Consider the following 18,114-nt stretch of genomic DNA (forward strand, 5'->3'; position numbering starts at 1 on the left):
AGGCCAACGCAGTGTGTTGTTAATGAAAGAAACACAGACCCCCAGGGGAAAATATGAACATCAGGTTAGTTGGCCACCAGCTGACTCCTTATCAATAAGTGATGCAGCAGAAGGCAGAGCTGTACCTACACATGCTGAGAGGCCACTGTCACACGGACAGGCACTGCACTTGGGATAAAACTCTAGAGCCATGTGAAAGCAGAACATGCCTGACACCCCCTAGTTTTTTTTTTCTTTCTTTTTTTTTTTTCTTTCCAGTTCTGCTTTTCCCATTACACAAAACTAACCTGCTCGGATAAACAGGCTTAGCTGAGTCCCACCCCGGTGAGCCCCGGGCCCTGGGAGGTGGCGCTGGCTGGCCAGAGCGGCTGCAGGAGCAGGGCTTTCGTGAAGTCCTAACTTGCTGGCCGGGTGTGCGTGCCCTGCGTTAGGTTGGTATGATCACAAATTACAAATGATTCTTTTTCCTATCTCATAAGAATGAAACCCATCAAAAACTGGCTGAATATTTGATCTAACATAAAATGAAAGAAAAATACACCCAGCCTAGTAATAAGTGTGCTTTGGGAAGTCTGCTTTGTTCGCTCTGACCAAACTCCGTGCCCGGAGCCCCCAGCTGGACAGCCAAGAGAAGTCTGACTGTTATTTAAAAGCTTGGTAAGGTCACAGTGGCCTGAGCCTCTCGGGTCTGAATTAATCTCCTTGGCGAAGCAGCGTGCTCGCACTCAGCCGCATGTGCTCGCAGGTACATTCGTGTAGAGCAATGCCATCCAGTGGTTGCTCAGATTCATCACAAAGCCAACGGCTCGTTCCTCAGGGACACTGCGTGAGCTGAAATGTTGCTGCTCTTGTTCCTAGCTAAGGTATTCCTTGGGTATTAAAAGACTGTGAAAGTGGCCAGCTTGATTGCTTCCAGCTTGTCCTTTGGCATGTAAAACTGAGGTATGTTTTAAATAGCAGCCACTTGAAAATGTTTAATAGATGTTTCAGGGGAAATGATGTTTTATATATGCAGCCCAAATACACAGTTAGCATCAGGCCTGGATTTTGGAGTGAGGAGTGGCTGCGTGCAGTCATGTGGCAAATTGTGCTGGATGCTGAGACAAAAACACAGTCTCTGAATGAAACTTTCTTGCTGGCCAAGGAGGTTGCTCAGTGGGACATTTTTGCTTGAGGATGATGCCCAGACGAAGGGATGGACCAGGGCTGAGCTATGCTGAGCCTTTCTCTATCGGTGTCACATTTTGAAGAGCCCTGGTGCTGCTGGCTACCCAAGGAGGTAGAACCTGGGGGGCCTTAAATCTGCCTGGCTGCATCTCCCAAGGACACACCATGGCACAGGTCAACACCCCACAGGGGCTAAATTAAGATGTCAACAGTTTTTGCCTGTTGCACTCCCCAGGCCAGACGTAATTGCATAGAAGAGGAGGATTTCTTATATCAAATGCTATGGCTGGGACTAGAGCAGCTGCTCAGCTTGCAGAGCATCGCCTGACCTGCTGGGCACAGCCCGTCCCCAGGGCGCTCAGCAACAACTTTCCGAAGGCTGGAAAGGTGTGCTACAGGAGACAGGCAGGCCTGCTCTCACCGAGGGGCTCCTCTTGCAGCTGGGCGGCCGCACCCCGTGGGTCTGACCCTCCTTTACGCTCGGGCCCCTTCGTGCTCCGCCAGGTGCCCACGTGCAGCCGCATTTCAGCGCTGTGCCGCTCCTGCTCTGCAGTACAAATTCCAATCAGGCGCGGCAAAGCCCACCGGGTGCTGCTGACAACAGGTGTCTCATTAAACATCTCTCAACCTTACAGGCATTCGCATTGACAAGAACCAAACTCACACTCAATCACAGCTTAATCACAGCCAAACTCTATTAACAAGTCATACTAATTACCAACTTCTAACAATTTCTCAGGTTCAGAGGCAAAATATCCTTTCTTTATAGATGAAAACAGACTTGTGATACTCCAGCTCTGGCCATAATTAGGTCCTTTTAAACAAAACAAAACTAAAATAAAAATCCAGAAGGATCCCTTTGTGATAATGGTCCTGAAAGTACAGTTGTACAATGAGATGTTTGTTTGTTTTAATTTTGTATCTGCTATGTTGCCCACAAGGGTCCAATTAGCTTGTTACAGATGCTTGTATCAGTTTTATCCACTTGTCTTATTTTTTTTTTTAAGAGGGGTAACTTGTAGCACAGATTGCTGGCCTGCAGGCATCCAGAGATCAACAACCAGCTTTCTGTGATACCAAGCCCCCTGTGAAACAGGCAGTCCTTCCCCACAGCATTCGTGATGCAAAGGGTAAAAGGAACAAAGGGGAGGGAGGGGTCTGCATTGGATTTTGGATTGTTGTGGGATAATCTGGTGTGTCAAAAGTGGCCGAAAGATGGCAATTCTGCCATGGCTAAGAATGGCCGTGAGAAACTTTGGTTGTTACACCTCAGAAATTAAAATGTACGTTTTATTTTTAATTGCATGAAGTGCTGCCTTGCAACAAAACAGTTCTTAAGATGCAGCTTGGAATTGTACATGTCAGTATTTATTCTTGTCCCTTGGTATGTTTAGCACATGTGTAATTCTGTGTTAACCTGGATGCTTTTCTCTATTGTGTGGCTGTACTGAGTGCCTGAGTACTTGAGAACTCACTTGTGTAATCGATACGCTTACAAAAGGGTACATATAAATAACAGGAAGAATCTGACTTGAGCTGACAGTGGGGGTATTGCAGTGAGGGCTAATGCTTCATCCTTAACTCATGCTGCTGCTGGAGAGGAAAAAAAACAACACAACACAACAGAGTGAGTGAAGGGCTAACATATGATTTCCTAGCATTTTCTGAGCAGTGTTGTTCAAGGGAGAAATTCTCCTCCCAGTATCTGCTGTGCCAAATCCAGTAGCCAGTTGTTTACCTGTTCTTGGGTTTAGCTGCTGTTTGCCTTTCCTCTCCTTAATTTTAAAAGGAAATTAACATTTGTCATGGAAGATTATAATGCCAGCTGAGCAGAGAATCACCAACTTGAGGCTTAGTATCAGCAATTATTTTTACCTTGGAGCAGGTAGTTTCATTTCTTCAGTGAGGTGATGCGGGATGAACACAGAATGCCTGAAGCTCCTGGGAAAAGGCTGCATGTCCCAGAGGTGGGTTGGCGTGATGTGGGATCCCAGTTCGGCTCACCCTGAGGGTCTCTACCTGATGTGGCAGCTCCACGGAGCCACAAGCATCCGAAAGCACCTGCAGAGAAGCAGAGTGGCATCAGGTTATGGAGCAGAAGACAGGAAATACACCCACATTTGCCCCCTCAGCACAGCCCCATGAGGTCTGTCCCTTGCTTGCCTGTGGTGCCGGAGCACAGCTGCAACCCCGGGGGGATGAAGAGTAATGCAACAAGTAACATTAATGTAAGGGGGGAATTGGTTCAGAAATTGTTACCTGCCAAGAGCTGAATGGCTTGGGTTTAAGGTTTGGTGTTTGAAGGCTTTGTTTTGTAAGGGCACTGCCCTCTCGTGCTGACACTGCTGCCCTGCTCCCTCCCAGGGCTGAGTGCACAGGATGAGGTGAGCGCTCCAGAGGATGGAGCACAGGAGACCAGGGAGCGAAGCAGCCCATTGCATTTCCAGGTGCCACGCATAATATAAAGCAAAGCTTTTTCTGCATTTTCCAGGCTGAAGATGGATCAGGCCAGCGTTTCCCTGCTCATCAGCTTCCTGCATGAGCTGGCAGAGGTTTCCCAAATGCAATTCAGCAAGGAGAGGTACCAGAGAGGGATGGGATACAGTTGAGTAAAGCTGCAGGTGAGTAACAGGAAAATCCTGGTAAGGCTCCACGTGGGTCCTTCTTCTACCTGACGGCACAGTGAATCTTTCATCATTACTGCTGGTGCAGCAGCGCTGGTACTGCAAAAGTGTCACCTCTAATGAGGGCACTCGTGTTTCTATGACCCTGATTAGACCTGCTTGGAGTGGCCAGACTACCGATGACAAGTGGCATCTGTCATCTCAGTGTAGGTGAGTTTCTGAGGCTCTCGAACAGGGAGAAATAGAAGGTTTTTTAAATTTGTCTGTTTGTTTATTTTTGGTGAAAATGCTTGTATTTGGTGTAAGGTTCAATCCAATGTCTGAGTAGCAGGAGGAAAAAAGAAAGGAAATATCCACAAGCACTGGAATAACCATGAGAACATACACGAAATGTTTCATCAGGGGAAAACAGGAGACTTTGCCTAGCTGTAGTCTCGTTCCTTTTCATAAAAGGCTTCAGACCAGAGCAAACCAGCCATTTTTACTTGCTTTTGCCACAGTTTCAGCGTGGAAGAGGCTAGCAGGGTTGATGCAGACTCCCCAGTTTGGTTCTGGTTCTGTGTTCTGGAGCGGCAGAGTGCAAACTCAGTCCGATGTCATCTGGCTCTTTGGGGAGTGCACACGACCTAGTTCTGAGCTTCTCTTCGGAGTAAGGATTTCTTTCTTCTTCATGGATTTTTAGTGTTCCTGAGGTAAAAAAAAAAATAAGAAAAAATAAATCAGAACAATCGAAGCTGTACTGTTTAGTGGAACCATTGCTTCTGATCAGAAACTGAAATCCCACTTTGTGCTCTTCCAGTGTGGAAATCTGTCAGGTAAATAGAAATCACCTCGTAAAAGCCCCTAAACAGCTCTGTTTTATATTTTAATTGAGGAACAGAACATTTTAAGTACTTTTATTGGGTGGCGCCTGCTGAATGACAGATGTCCATGGCGGAGTAATGCTGAGCACACTTTCATAAAACACGGCAATTCCTTGCTTAAAACATTTACAATTAAAGGCTTGATTGAATAACAATGAGTTCTGTGCATGGAGCTCATTTCTGCACTTGTTTGTGCACCTGAATCAGGCTGTGATCATTCGGTAGGTTGGATATGAGGTGCCAGTTGCTTTGTTCAATGACCAAATAGTGCTCACGGGCACAGCTGGAAATGTGCCTTTGATTTTTCACCGGGATAGAGATAAGGTGCACTGTGCTGTGCTGTTAGACCTGCTAACACCCTCGTTTCAGCTGGAAGGCTGTTTTTTGTTGTTGTTATTTTTCTACTGCTTGTTAGTAACTTTCCCAATTTGTAAAGAGCCAGAGATTTAAAAATGAGCAGTAATCCTTAGCAGCTGAGAAGGTCTTAACTAGTTTCTGCTTTATTTTTCTATCTGCCTCCTGTGACCCCTATTACTGTGATACCACCTCTCTTCGTGCACTGATCCTCACAATATCTGAGGAAAGCAGGCTAGCATTACTGTTACTTTATCCAGCCATACATGGGGAACTGAGGCATGGAGAGATCAGGGATTTGCCCAAAGATATTCTGTGAAAAGGGGTCCCAGCGCTCTCAACAGAAAACCAGTCTTTGGATGGTATTTAGAATTTTGCCTTGCGAATGTAGAAACAGGCTTAAAGAAAGCACGAAACAACCCGCAGCAAACGGGGTGGCAGGGCACAAAGCACAAACTTTCACAACTTATTGAAAAAGACCATGTCTAAACTGACATCAACATAAATCAGTGACGGCACAGAAAAATCCTAACAGGAGGCACCTGAACATGGGAAGAGCAGCCCCACTTTTCTTCAGAAAGATGACTCCACAAAGTAGCTCTTGCCACAGCATGAGGAATATATGACATGGGAACAGCAGAAGGCAAAATGTGTCACAGGAAAATCGTGCCACATTCAGCCCAGGAGGACACCGTGCAAACCGATGCAAAATTAAATGCAACTGGTAAGGCAACACATATACCATTTATTTAATTTATTAAATATTTAATAAATTTATGTTTAATTAATATAGTGCCTCAGAATTCTCTTGGTGTCCATCACAAGCTCTCTCTCTAGGGTCTTTCTCTGCTGAAGTAAAGAGCTAGACACATTTTCACAGAAAATCTTGGTGGGTCTGTCCAACAGCAGCCAGAAAAGCAAGATGGCTCTTCAGAGCTGGGCTTCTCGTGGGGGACAGTCCCAGTGTACCAGAATCGGGCCCCACTCTGGCTCAGCTGCCTTCCCTGTGGAGGCATTAGCCCCTCTGCTACTGACAGAACTAATAACTTTCTACTTTTACATGGCAAATCCACCTCTCTGGATTCTTGGATCGCTCCAACACGTATCTCCAGTGCCAGGAAACTCCTGGTGCCGTTCCCAGCTGCTGGGGTGAGGGCCCCACAGCCTTGTGCCGGCTGCACTAAAGCACAGGCTGCCCCACTTCACCTGCAGAAGCAAACAGACATTTCCAGCTACTTCTAAACCCAGCACACGGTGGTAAAACATCATGTTTTGGGGCTGTAATTCTTGAAAGAAAACAGGTGGCCTGATCCTGCACCCACAGTCGCGACTGAGCTCAATGCAAGCAGAGGAGTTAGGCTAGAAATGTGCTGAGGGGGGTGCTGAGGACCCGGCTCGCAGGCCTGCCTCTGAAAAGGGTCAAGACAATCTCACACAGGGCACAACTCTGTTAGTTTTGTTCTTGTCTTTTATATATATATATATATATATATCAGAAAAAGGACAGCATTGGCTCTTTTCTGAAATTATATTCTGCTATGTATGAGAAATGAGGACATGCCAGTGTAAAGGGAAAGAGTGCAATGCATCCACTACAAGCCTAAATAAATACCAAGCTCTGAAGATGCCTCACCCAATTTTGCTTTTTACATATGTGTAAGGTGACTTCTACCAACAGTTTTATTTCACAAACCTCTCCCTTTCACTGTTACCCATTCACAGCTGCTACAGACTGAACAATAATGAATAATAATAAAAAATATTCATTATTCATAATAAAAAATATATTTATAGTAGCAAAGAGATATTTTTTGAGCAGGATGTATACTGCTTGTAAAAGTTACCAGGTCTTTCTAAGCGTAGTCCCCACATGCCCTTTACTCTGCAGGATGTGCTCTTTCAGCCCTGGTGGTGGCTGAGAGGTGTCCTCTGCCATCCTAACACAACGGCCTCAGCTGGGCCATTGGCATTCCCCAGAGGTGCCCCACTGAGTGCGATGTGGTTTTTCGTGAAGATGCAGCCAGGGTTTGAGTCAAAGCACAGCAAAGCCGAAGTGAATCTTTCCAGGGAAGCTGGGATGTGAAATGCTCCTGGGTTTCTTTGACAACGACAAAATGAGTCCTTTTGCCGTATTCCCCAGGCGCTCTCCTAGACGTCTACCAGCTACACCCTTCCTTCCCGCCTGCAATTAGCACTTACAGTGTTGCAGAGGGAGATGAGATTCGCTCTCCGCCATTCTCCTTCAGAAATCTCTCACACCTTCCCCACTGGGTGGGAACATGCGCTGTGGGTTAGGAAATATCCTAGTAGTGGAATTACATTTGCAGCCGTCCTACCCCCCACCTCCTCTTTTCCTCTGTTGGACTCTGGTCCTCATCGTGGTATAGGAGCATGTGAAGACAAAAGTCCAGAAAGAGCATTTGGTTCAGCAAAGCCCCAAATCTCCCTGACTTTGTTCACCCCCTGGAATTACGTATGCACAACTAGGGCCCTGTGTGTTTCGTGCAGCGTAACTGGAGCTGGATAAGTGCCTGCAATTTTGGTGGAAGAGCGGGGCGAGGAGAGAGGTGGGAGTATACGATCACTGACCTTAATTACAGGAGATAAAAACGTTGAAACGTGATTCCTACAAAAACCAAGGAAGGCCTTTATCGTCAAGTGTTTCCACATGGATGCCCCTAAGAAGAGGTCAAGTGTTTTCTATATACTTTAAGTAAACAGCAGATTGTGAGTTTGCAGTCTGGACTGGATTTGAGCAGCCTCTGTATTCTGCAGCATCATAATTGAGTCTTATGTACTTAAGATTTGATATCCACCAACATTATTACTTGAGATTTGCCAGGAAATACATTGGCGATTAAGAGTTATACAGTTTGCTAGTAAAGCTATGCCTAATGTCATATATGACTAACCTCAGGCTAGAACTGTCTTGGGCTCCCACTCTAATAGAGGAGCAAGGATGGTTTCCCTTAAGAGTCACTGCTGTTGGTGGCTTTCTGATAAAGACGGCTCCTCGTTTCTTCATCATCATCTAAAAAACGCACAGGACCTCCACAATTAAATTTGCTAAATGAGAAGCGGGTTATCTGTCAGGAACAGAGTGCTCCAAATACGGTAGCGCATTTACATGCTGCTGTGACGCACATCAAGCCAAGTTAAAATGTTAGGAATAAAATTCTTCTGTTCATCTTTGCAGCTATCCAGGCTGAAGGTTAAGAAGACTGAAAGTGGTGGATTTGTATCAAAACCAGCTCAGTTCCCCTACCTGGAAGTGTTACAACAGTGAAATCAGCAATCACAGTCTTACTGTCTTCATATCTGCAGATGTAGCTCTGCTGTCACTGCGAGCTGTTCCAGTGTTAGCAGGTGGCAGCATTCACCACAGGTGCTCCACATCTCCTCCACGCCCTAACCAGAAGACCTGTTTACAGACAGGGAAACGGAGCCAACGAGCGACGATCCAAGTGCCACAAACCAGTGGCAGGCCATCCAGAGCCCCCGATTAGACCCAGCAGACCTAGTAACTTCTGCAGCTATTACAAGCAGGAAGAAAGGGCAGGAGTGCTCTTAGGGGCCTAATTGGAAACAGGTGAGTCACTGGAAACCTTTCTGTCCCTTCAGCAGGCTGTACATGACTGCAAATAGTCGGGGCCCAACTTCTCTAGGGTGTATTGCTGCGAGGAAGGAATGAGGCATGAAACTCAGGAATCAAAAATCCTTCTTTCCCCGTCTGCATCTGCCTGAGAAACAGAAAAAGAAAGGGCAGCTGGTCTGGGAATGCTTTCTTGCTAGAACTGTGGATTTGAAATCTCTGTCCTTGATTAAAGAGGAGAATGCAATTGCACATGCCATTAATTATTACTGATAAACCAAAGTAGTGGAGTCAAATAAAAATATCCTGCCCTATGATCAGATTCTGGCCAAGAGAAAGACCCAGGAGCCTCCAGCCTATTAGCATTTCCCTTTTTTTGTGAAATATGTGTCTGAATCGCTAGGTCTCCAAACCTTGCGTGTACTTAAGAGTACGTGATGTCTATAGGTGCAGATCAAGAGAGATGAACTTTAGCTACACAGACAGCAAAAAGCAGCTTACAGTTCCTTTAACATGTGACCAGTCCCAATTATGGCTTCTTCCACATGACATCAGTATGCAATGGAGGATCTCACTTTTTTTTTCTTGCCAGAGGCAAATGAATACATTATCCAGCAGTGAGGCGTGGGGCAAGTGGATGCGTAACTCTGGGGTGATTTGGATTCCGCGCTCGCGCGGGGGTGTGAACCAACCTCAGAAGTCATTTTCACTGATGCTGACACATAAGGCACCCCTCAGAGACCTGTCTATCAAACTGCAACATGCTATGCAGAAAAATTAGATTACTCATGCTACAATAAAGAAGGGAAGATGACAATGATGAAAAAAAAAGGACTTCAAAATATAACAGCTATTTATGAAATGAATAAAAATCCTAACAATGGGAAAGTATCCTAGAGACTTTTTATTTATTTATTTTAGCTCTCACAAACCATTTCAACGAGAGCTAGTTGGAAAGACCCTATTAATTCAGACACTGCCTCTGGAAAAAACACCACTTCATCATGATTGTCACATTACTGTACTTGTGAAATATCATCTTAAATACTCATTATGATTTTGCTGCTGGTCTTGCTGCAGTCAGTGGCAGGGTTTCCTTTGGCTTTGGTAAGTGCAGGATCAGGCCCTCTTCATCTCTCTCTCTCCCTCTGAATTGCAAATGGATTGTTCACGTGTCAGCTCAGTAACTAGGCAAAGTTCACCGTGCTCAGTTCAAAGCATGCAAGATGAAGCTCAGGGCATTTCACTCACAGTATTTGCAGAGTTCCTCGGGTCTACAAAAGTGTTAAAGTGGTTTAATACAAAATCCATAAGACAAACATTATGCAGCTATGTGTGAACCCCTGTCCAATAAAATCTATTTCTTTGGGAAAAAAATACAAAGTAGTAAAACATACTTAGTAAAGAAAAGAAAAGGCTATGTGAAGCTTAGTAAAATCCCATAAAACAGAATGCCGAACAGCTTCAGGAAGGGAGATTTAAAATAAATCTGCAGAAGAACATGCACACACACACACACACACAGAGCCCGTAGCTGGAAATGGATCTGGACAAGTGCCGAGGTTAGAACATCTCAGACAGCACTGTGGGACTGGTTTTACAATATCAGATAATGAAAGGTTTGGCTGAATGCTGGTTTTTCTTCTCTAGTAATAACAAACCTATGCTGAGGCTTCTGTGGTATTCCTTGAGTTATTCCCCAGGAATGCTATTTGGGAGAGCTAACAGATTTTAAACTCCACCTGCCCTGACTCATCTATTACCCGCACTACTCTCAGCTGCATATTCTGTTTTACTTATTGTTTCTGAAGGAGCCAGTTGTTGTATGTTGGTATGATTTGTGAAGCAGTTCCAGTCCATTTCCCATGGGGTTTACTTTCCTGTCTTGATTGTCTCCTCCAAATATTTCTTCCCAAAGATAAGTTTTGGTTCCTATCCAAACCAGAAGAGGAGTACCGTAAGCTCTTCTGTGGTCCTCCATCTTGTGCAGCCTCATTCTCCCAGCGTGTGACAGTGCTATGCCAAGTGGTGTGTATCAACCAGACTGCGGGCTTTATTTCTGCCTAGGAGTTTTGGAGGTTTCGTTTTTTTTGGCTATGGCTGCTTAATAGAGACGTGCGATTTCAACATGACCACACATAGTGTAAGCACGCAGAAATATAGGTCTCTTTAAAATTGTCAGGAGCAAATATGATCAGATCTGGTTCTTGATCTCATTACTGTCTGAAAGATTTGGCTGGCATTTTTAAATGCCATGATTTATGTTCTTCACCTTAACACGGCCCTTGGTAGTGTAAACCCAGTAACTCTATTATTCTCCAGGGCAACTTCTAAGAATCTGATTGGAGAATTTTCACAACACTGTGTCTGTTAGAAAATATTAACATGGATTAAGACAAGTTGATAGATATTAAACCAGGCTATAGAATGAGAACCAGTGAGAATAAATCAAATAACTTTGCCTAACTACAGAAAGTATTTGTAAAGCCCTGTAAGGTTTCCATTTCCTAAAGCCACCTGCCATCTCAAATGCCCCTAATCAGTCACAGATGTTGGATACCAACCTGCTAACCCTATGGCTTTGAGAGAAAATATTGCACTTTGTAAACTCATTCTTGGGTATTTCCTTAATTTTTCTTAAACTAAACTTTCATCCCTTATTTTCCACTTAAATGTAATGAGTTACATCAACTCTGACATTTTGCCCTGCTTACTCTTACAGTTCTGTTTAGCTACCTCTCGAAGACCTTAGCTTCTTTTTTCTTTTTTTAATCATTAGGGTACGTTTTTACTCCACATCTCATGATCGCCTTCCTGGCACTGGGGAATCCAACAAAATGCAGAGTTTAGACTTCTTCTGTAATCAATTCCCAACAGAAAAGTGCATGTTCTTCTGTTCTTAACTGATTTTTATCTCCATGATCAAGATACATCAAGTACGGAGCTTTTCTGAAGTAATTTGGAAACAACAACAAAAAAGTATCAAGAATGAAATAAAAATTCCACTCCTTAAGAAACAAGAGACATTTTAGGAGCCTCATCCAGCTGCCACTGGAATCAAAAGCAAGAATTTCACAGATGAGGGAAGGTACCAAAACGGGCCATGCTGCCAAAGACCGTTAGCTGCTGTTAGGATACACTGGTACTGAAGCACGACAGTGGGTTTGGCTTTGCTCTGGAAGGAGGCATTATTCCACTTCAGCTTGTGAAGACAGAATGGGAGTGAGAGTTGTAATGGAGGTAGGAAGCAGACTGGATTTTATTAGTCTTCCATCATCTTTAAGAGATCTCTAACCAGATCAGGTTTCAACCTCTCCCTCCACTCTTGTGTCAACCTTTGGTTCTGTTTTTGCTGGAGGATAAGTTTCATTATATTAATAAGCAGCACAAGTGGTTCCAATTGTGGAAGAACCACTCTGAGCTGTCAGAAATGATCAGAGGAGAAGTTTCAACCTTTCCATGATCACAGCCTCTTCTTCTGGTGCCTCAACTCAGCACCTCCCTGGTGCACTTCACATTGCTCAGCAACCATGACAGTAATAAAAGGTACATTTACATTTCAGTGAGTGTAGATTATTTTAAGGAACTTTATTCTCTAATCATAGTAGTACAGCAATGCTCATAAACCAGATGCTAATGGGAATAATTCGGCTAACATCCAATCTACTGGCTGGAAGACTAGATCTAGGCACGTACCTGGATGAAACTATTCATCTTCAACCTTCTACTGCAGTCACATTTCAAAGACAAACATCTGTAATCATGCCACTGAGTTTGCGTGTCTTATTACTAATACAGAGGTGATGAGAAAAACTCACAAAAAATACCCCAAAAGCTGAAACTGTTTGAACTGTATCGTGAAGTGATCCCTTACTGCTTACCAGCAATAATGCTCAGCATTTGTCTACCTCACATCTCAAGGAATGCATTTTAGTTAGACAAAGTAATTAAAGAATCCCTATGTGGGTGAAAATACTACCAGATTAACCTTGCAGATAGGAAAGCGAAGCTCAGAAAGTATTAAATTCATCGGAGCTCAACAAACTGGCAAGTAGAGAGGAGACGGTCTGGCTCACAGCCCTGTGCTCTGACCTCTAGGGCTATCCAGGCCTCGGGTTAATGGGAAGACAGACACCCGTGAGAAATGCAGTCCTCGTGGTGTGCCTGCTGAAGCTGTTCGGGCTCTGGGAAGGAGCACGTGCCCACTGGCATCCCCCAGGCTGCAGGGCTGGGGACTGGGTTCACGGATCCACCAGGAAATGACAGAGACACGCTTCTCCTCAACAGGTTCCTCCACTGCCCTGGGAGGAACTGAGTGAAGTTTAGTTTTCAAATTAGACTCACCTGGGACTAGTCACTGAAATGTCATCCATGAGATGGAACAAAAAAAGAGGGGAGAAATGTAAAAGGGAATCTTTGTAGCCAGGACTACCTGACTCTCCCACAGTAGGAGACACAGGAATACCGTTTCATGTCATGGAGATGTAGTTAAAATGCGGACTGCATATCCTTGTTCTCAGAATTTGAGAGGTGTGGTTTATGCATGTGGACAAGCCACCGTTCCTCCCTTTGATCTATCACTTGATGTACAGAAAGGCTTTTATGTGCTAGTCCCATATAATGGATAATTTAGTCTGAAACCATTATGAAAAGTATTACACTTTGGGTACATATGCTTCAATTATTCTTGAAAGTACATGGAAATATTTTATGACATTCACATATATTTCAAGGTAAGAAAAAAAAAAAAACACAACAAACCCAAACCAGAATTTTTGTTTACCATCCAAACAAATTTGTTCTCCCAAGGCAAGTTTATATGTATTTTAAAAAGAATTCTGCCATTTTATGAAATATATTTTAAGGCAGAATGTAAGTAGTATTTTTGAATGTTAAACAGGAAAAATGTTAAAGTCATCATTCATTAAAACTACTAGTGGTACGTATTGCTCTTTAGCTGTGTATTTTCATTCTGTTTATGAATAAAACTACTTAACATAAAAAGTAATAAGTACAAATTTAAACTCTCCTTGTTGAAGTACACTTCTAGCTGAACTTTCAAATTAATCCCACCACCCTTTTACAAACAGAATTGGCCAGAGGGAGTCCTGACAGAGTTTTCCATAAAACCACCTAAGACATGCCACCAGTGCGCAGGGCTGCAGTATCCCCCTTTTCCCACATGAACAGGAGGGCATCTGGGAAGTTTAATTTTTGCAGGAGGATGGCCTCCTTGTTTGTTTTCTTCCACAAACATGCTTCAAATGACAGATCTAGGAGATGGCGACAGCTGGACACCAGTCAGAGGCTAATGCTGACAGCAGTGTCAGGGCTGTGCTCATGCAGGTCACTGCACCTTGTGCCTCAGTTTCCCTATCGCTAAATTCAGCATCTTCATATCAGATACTGTTTTTTCAACAAGGGAAATTATCTTAGTGTTTAATTTTATATCTATTTTCTTCTACTGAGTATAAGGATAATAGCTGTGGCCTTCACATAGTTAAAAGATGGGATCAACCCCATTTCATGGCAGACAGTGTTGGTGGGAGATACCGCCCTGTAACACCTATGAACTGATCCTCTATATGTGAGGCTGTTGGCATTGCTAATTCAAATAGTTCAACTAGAGGGGAAAAAGGTGTTTAGCATGGAGGTATTTTGAGCTTCACAGACAGCAGGGGACACTCTAAAGAGATGTCCTGCTAGCCACTCCATCCCTGCTCTCAGGACTGTGTAGTCCACACTGGTCCACTCGCACATCGCCCTTCTGCAGGTGGTGGGATCGTGGCAACCTCACGGCTGTGACCAGCGACTCCCTGAGCTCTGTTTTCTGGGTAGAAAATGCATCTGCAGCTCCTGGTTTCCAAACCTTGAGCCCTGGCGGGGACTGGACGAGCTGAATGGGTCTGTCCTCACTAGCCACCCTCACCCATCTTACACCCAAAAACCAGCAGCAGTTGGTCACACACTGCAGTTCAGTGCAAGCTACTAGCCCCCAGTGCTTCCCATGTTTCCTGAGGCCTGACTTTACTCGTGCACTGCTCTGCACAAGCCCTTTCCCACACGACATCTGAACTGAGCCTCAGCAGCAGTGCCCGGGCTCTGATCGCTGACCCAGCCTTTGCTGCAACCCCTCTGCCGAACTAACCCGAGATGAAAGGCGTCAAATGACAGGATACAGAGTGCTGAGAGCTGGCAGCAGAGGTTTCTTCTGCAGACATCTTGCTGGTTGTTTTAAGGTCTTCTGCCTCTAAGTGGCACCATGCTGAGTGATTGAACACTTGCTAGAATCTGTTCTACCTTTTATTGTAATGATTTCTTACAGAGCTCCCAGTTTCCAAACTCTGAACTTTCACGAGTACTGCCTGGATGTCAGAGCCCTTTCGTCAGAAACACCAGAGCCTTCTGGAGTGATGGTCCCACTACTACAAAATCCCTTTGGAAAGCCACAACTCTTAAACCATCACTGGGTAAGACTGAAGCTTAGTTTTCAGAGAAGGCTGTCACATCCCCAGGATCTGTAATGAGAGGTATTCAAAATACAGCCAGGCAAAGCTTTCTCTGGCATAAATTGCCAGAGGGTTACACTGAATCATAGCCATGCACTATCTGGTTTATGGATTTGTATTTGCTTAAAATAATTAGGCTCAAATGGCCTTATATGCAACTTCTGTTCAGAAAGCAGAAAAAAGCTTGGGATGGGGACAGAGGGTGCCCCAGAATGGACGGGTCCAACCTATGTACACAGACAGACGGACAGACAGACACACTCATTCTGAAAGTCCTGAAACTGCTTAAGCAAACTGCACTCCTCCAACTCGCCGTCCGGTACAAGAACTGTTGTACTTCTTAAAACAGAAGAAGTAATCTCCCCTCAGTGCCTTAATGGGCTCATAATGCTGTAACATTCAGATATTCAACCAGATACTATGAAATCTGACTTCAGTACTTAAAGACCCTCACACATTTTGCAGAGTTCAGGCCTGTTTGCTCTACTTGAAAATACAGTAACGTGTTCCTGTCCCTCCATAATAAAGCAAAACCCACACTTCAGATTCCTACAGCCCAGAACAACAACCAGCCACGTAGCTTAGGAAAATTATTGATACTTTGAGAGGGCTACAGCAATGTACACCAAGAGGAAAGTTTTCTGTACTTGAGGGAAGGCTGTCAGAACAGTAATATAGTAGAGTGAGCTGTGAAGAGTGGGAGATTTATGTGCCAATTCTGTGTATGATTTATTTAGATGAATCGTTTTTTATCAATATGTAAAAATCCAATAAATATAACTCCCTATACAAAGGGTTGCTCCAGTCCCAATGTTTCAGTGGACAGTTTTGGCAGAAAGTCAGGATGTGCATTAAAAACACACTTTTTGAGAAGTCTAATAAATAAAAGCTCTGAAATATGGTTTCCTACTGAGAAAGGCATTTTAAATCATTTTGATAAAGAACCTAAATTAGGCCTTAAAAGGAGGGGGAAGCTAGGTCCCTGTAACTAATTATTTATAGGTATTTTGAATATAAAAGTCTAAGAAAGCTGGCCTCCATCCCCCATTCTCTGCCACAATAAAGGGGAAAGAAAAAGCCATTCCCCTTCCCCCACCACTACCAAATTTAAAGTCCAAAGTGTTAGAAAGGGGAGGAGGAAAGCAGAATTAAAATGGGGAACAGGCACCTGAAGAAAACACGGAGCTTCAGAAGTCCTGAAAAAAAATCTGCACGTTTTGTACCAAAACAAAATACCGGTAGGGGTCAGGCCTTCAGTTCTCCTCTGCATTACTCAGGAGAAGTGGGCTGTTACCCACTCCAGTCCCCTGAAGAGGGAATACAATGGTATTTGTTAAGCACCAGAGGGAATGGCTTTAGAAGCGAATAAACATCTGAATAGCCCTAGTCCTTCTGAAAGTCAAAGCAATTTAGAGCCTGCACAGAAGCTGAAACTGCTGGGGACTTGGGCTTCTAAGTCACTTAGGTGCTTCTGAATATGTTGGCCTGAGAGCGCAGCTGACATTCTGCATGTGTACAGCCACTCACAGGCCCTGCCTTGGAGGATTTACAGATTGGAGACCTGAAACCCCTCGTGGCAGAACCAGTGGGGCTGAAGAAGTGCGGATGTGTTGGTGCAGGGGGTCTGTGGCTCCGCAGCAGTAACTGGCAGCACTCCGAACTGGATCTCAAGCCAAGGCCAGCGACTCAGGCCCAGCTCACAAGCACACAGCTCTGTGTGGAAAGGCTGAGGAATGAGAGACCAGTGCGCGAAAGCACAGTGTGTGAGAGATTTCTGCCACAGTGGTTGTGCCTATCAGGCGTCCTACCGAGGTTACTGAGTTACTAATCTAAAAGACATCTAGAATTTCCCTTGCTGCTCGCAGCAGATTGCTTCACCTCGTACTCCTTTCTGCCGCCATGCGTGGTCGTCTCTCAAGTCTCTGCACAAGGGCCATTCACTGTCCTCTGCTCCACCAGGAGTGCTTCCCTCTGAGTTCAGGTTCACCCCTCTCCTTAAATCTGACCTTCAGACTGTCTTTTTCATTGCAGGGCTTAGTAAGGTTTACTACAGCACGGGCCAGCGCTGCCCTTGCTGAAGCAGGAGGTTGCAAACAGGTGGCACTTAGCGCTACACAAGGAAAATACAGGCCTCAACTTGCAGATAAACCCTTAAAGGTCAGAAATAACAAAACAGCTCAGCCACGCAGCACTAGCGTCCAGTTTTTAGCTCCAAAGCTGACACAGAAATATGTGGCCAGGTTTTCAAAAGAACTCAACAGCTTGAGGGCTTTGTTGAACGTCTGCCTGCAAGCACATCGGTAGGAACTGCAGGGTTCAGTTTGGAAAATCTGGTCTGGGCTCGGGGTACTCAAAGAAACTGGCCAAGAGCTCCTCTGCAAATATCCTAAATGACCAAAGGAGAAATAGCAACAGACAAGGTGACCTCACAAAAGCAGAAAGCGCTAGCTGCAATTAAAAACAACAAGATTGTGTCCTGAATTCACACTAGGCTTTAGTTTTCACCAACCCCCCAAAAATAAAAGTTCCTAGATGGTCTGAAAGTTCAAAAAAGTGGAAATTTGAATGTACATTGAAACTTAAGCATTAAAAAATTACAAAAACATTCATTTGTGTCATGAAAACTTAAACTTGGGCTTCTGACATTTAAAACTCAATAACCCAAACCATCAGCCATAATGATTTCTCCATCCAATTCAGCATTAATATTCAGACAAACGTCAGGGGCTGTCGCTTCCCATATCAAAGCAATCCACATTCGTTTGCATCCAGAACACCTAAGGATGTTGTGCTTCTGATGAACTAGCTGTAATTTTTAAGCAGAAATGAAAGAAAGGAAAGAGGTAGAAGACGACGCCTGAGTGTCTTTTGAAAAACATCAAAATGCATTTTCTTTTAAATCCCTGAAAAAAGGATCTGATTATTTAGGGATCCTTTCCTCTTCACTTCATTATCATTATGTCGTCAGTGCTGGGTTATCTAATTACTCAGCTAGAGCTGGAAAC

At 44.3% G+C, this 18,114-nt stretch overlaps 2 long non-coding RNA genes across 15 annotated transcripts in view; one reads left to right on the plus strand and one right to left on the minus strand.

Annotated features, from left to right (window-relative positions):
- Positions 1–3,788, plus strand: part of LOC310904695 — a 56,915-nt gene extending 53,127 nt beyond the window's left edge. Inside the window, exon 7 of the long non-coding RNA XR_014588551.1 lies at positions 3,659–3,788. This is a non-coding gene — a long non-coding RNA (uncharacterized lncRNA). The remainder of the gene's footprint in view (positions 1–3,658) is intronic.
- Positions 1–18,114, minus strand: part of LOC310904693 — a 545,090-nt gene that overhangs the window by 26,266 nt on the left and 500,710 nt on the right. For all 14 annotated transcript variants that reach the window (XR_014588537.1, XR_014588538.1, XR_014588539.1 and 11 more), the window contains 2 exons: positions 3,427–4,478; positions 3,043–3,228 (listed from right to left, as the gene is read on the minus strand). This is a non-coding gene — a long non-coding RNA (uncharacterized lncRNA). The remainder of the gene's footprint in view (positions 1–3,042; positions 3,229–3,426; positions 4,479–18,114) is intronic.

Source organism: Anser anser (genome assembly GCF_964211835.1).
Source record: "Anser anser genome assembly, chromosome: 10".
In the NCBI taxonomy this organism is placed as follows: Eukaryota; Metazoa; Chordata; class Aves; order Anseriformes; family Anatidae; genus Anser; species Anser anser.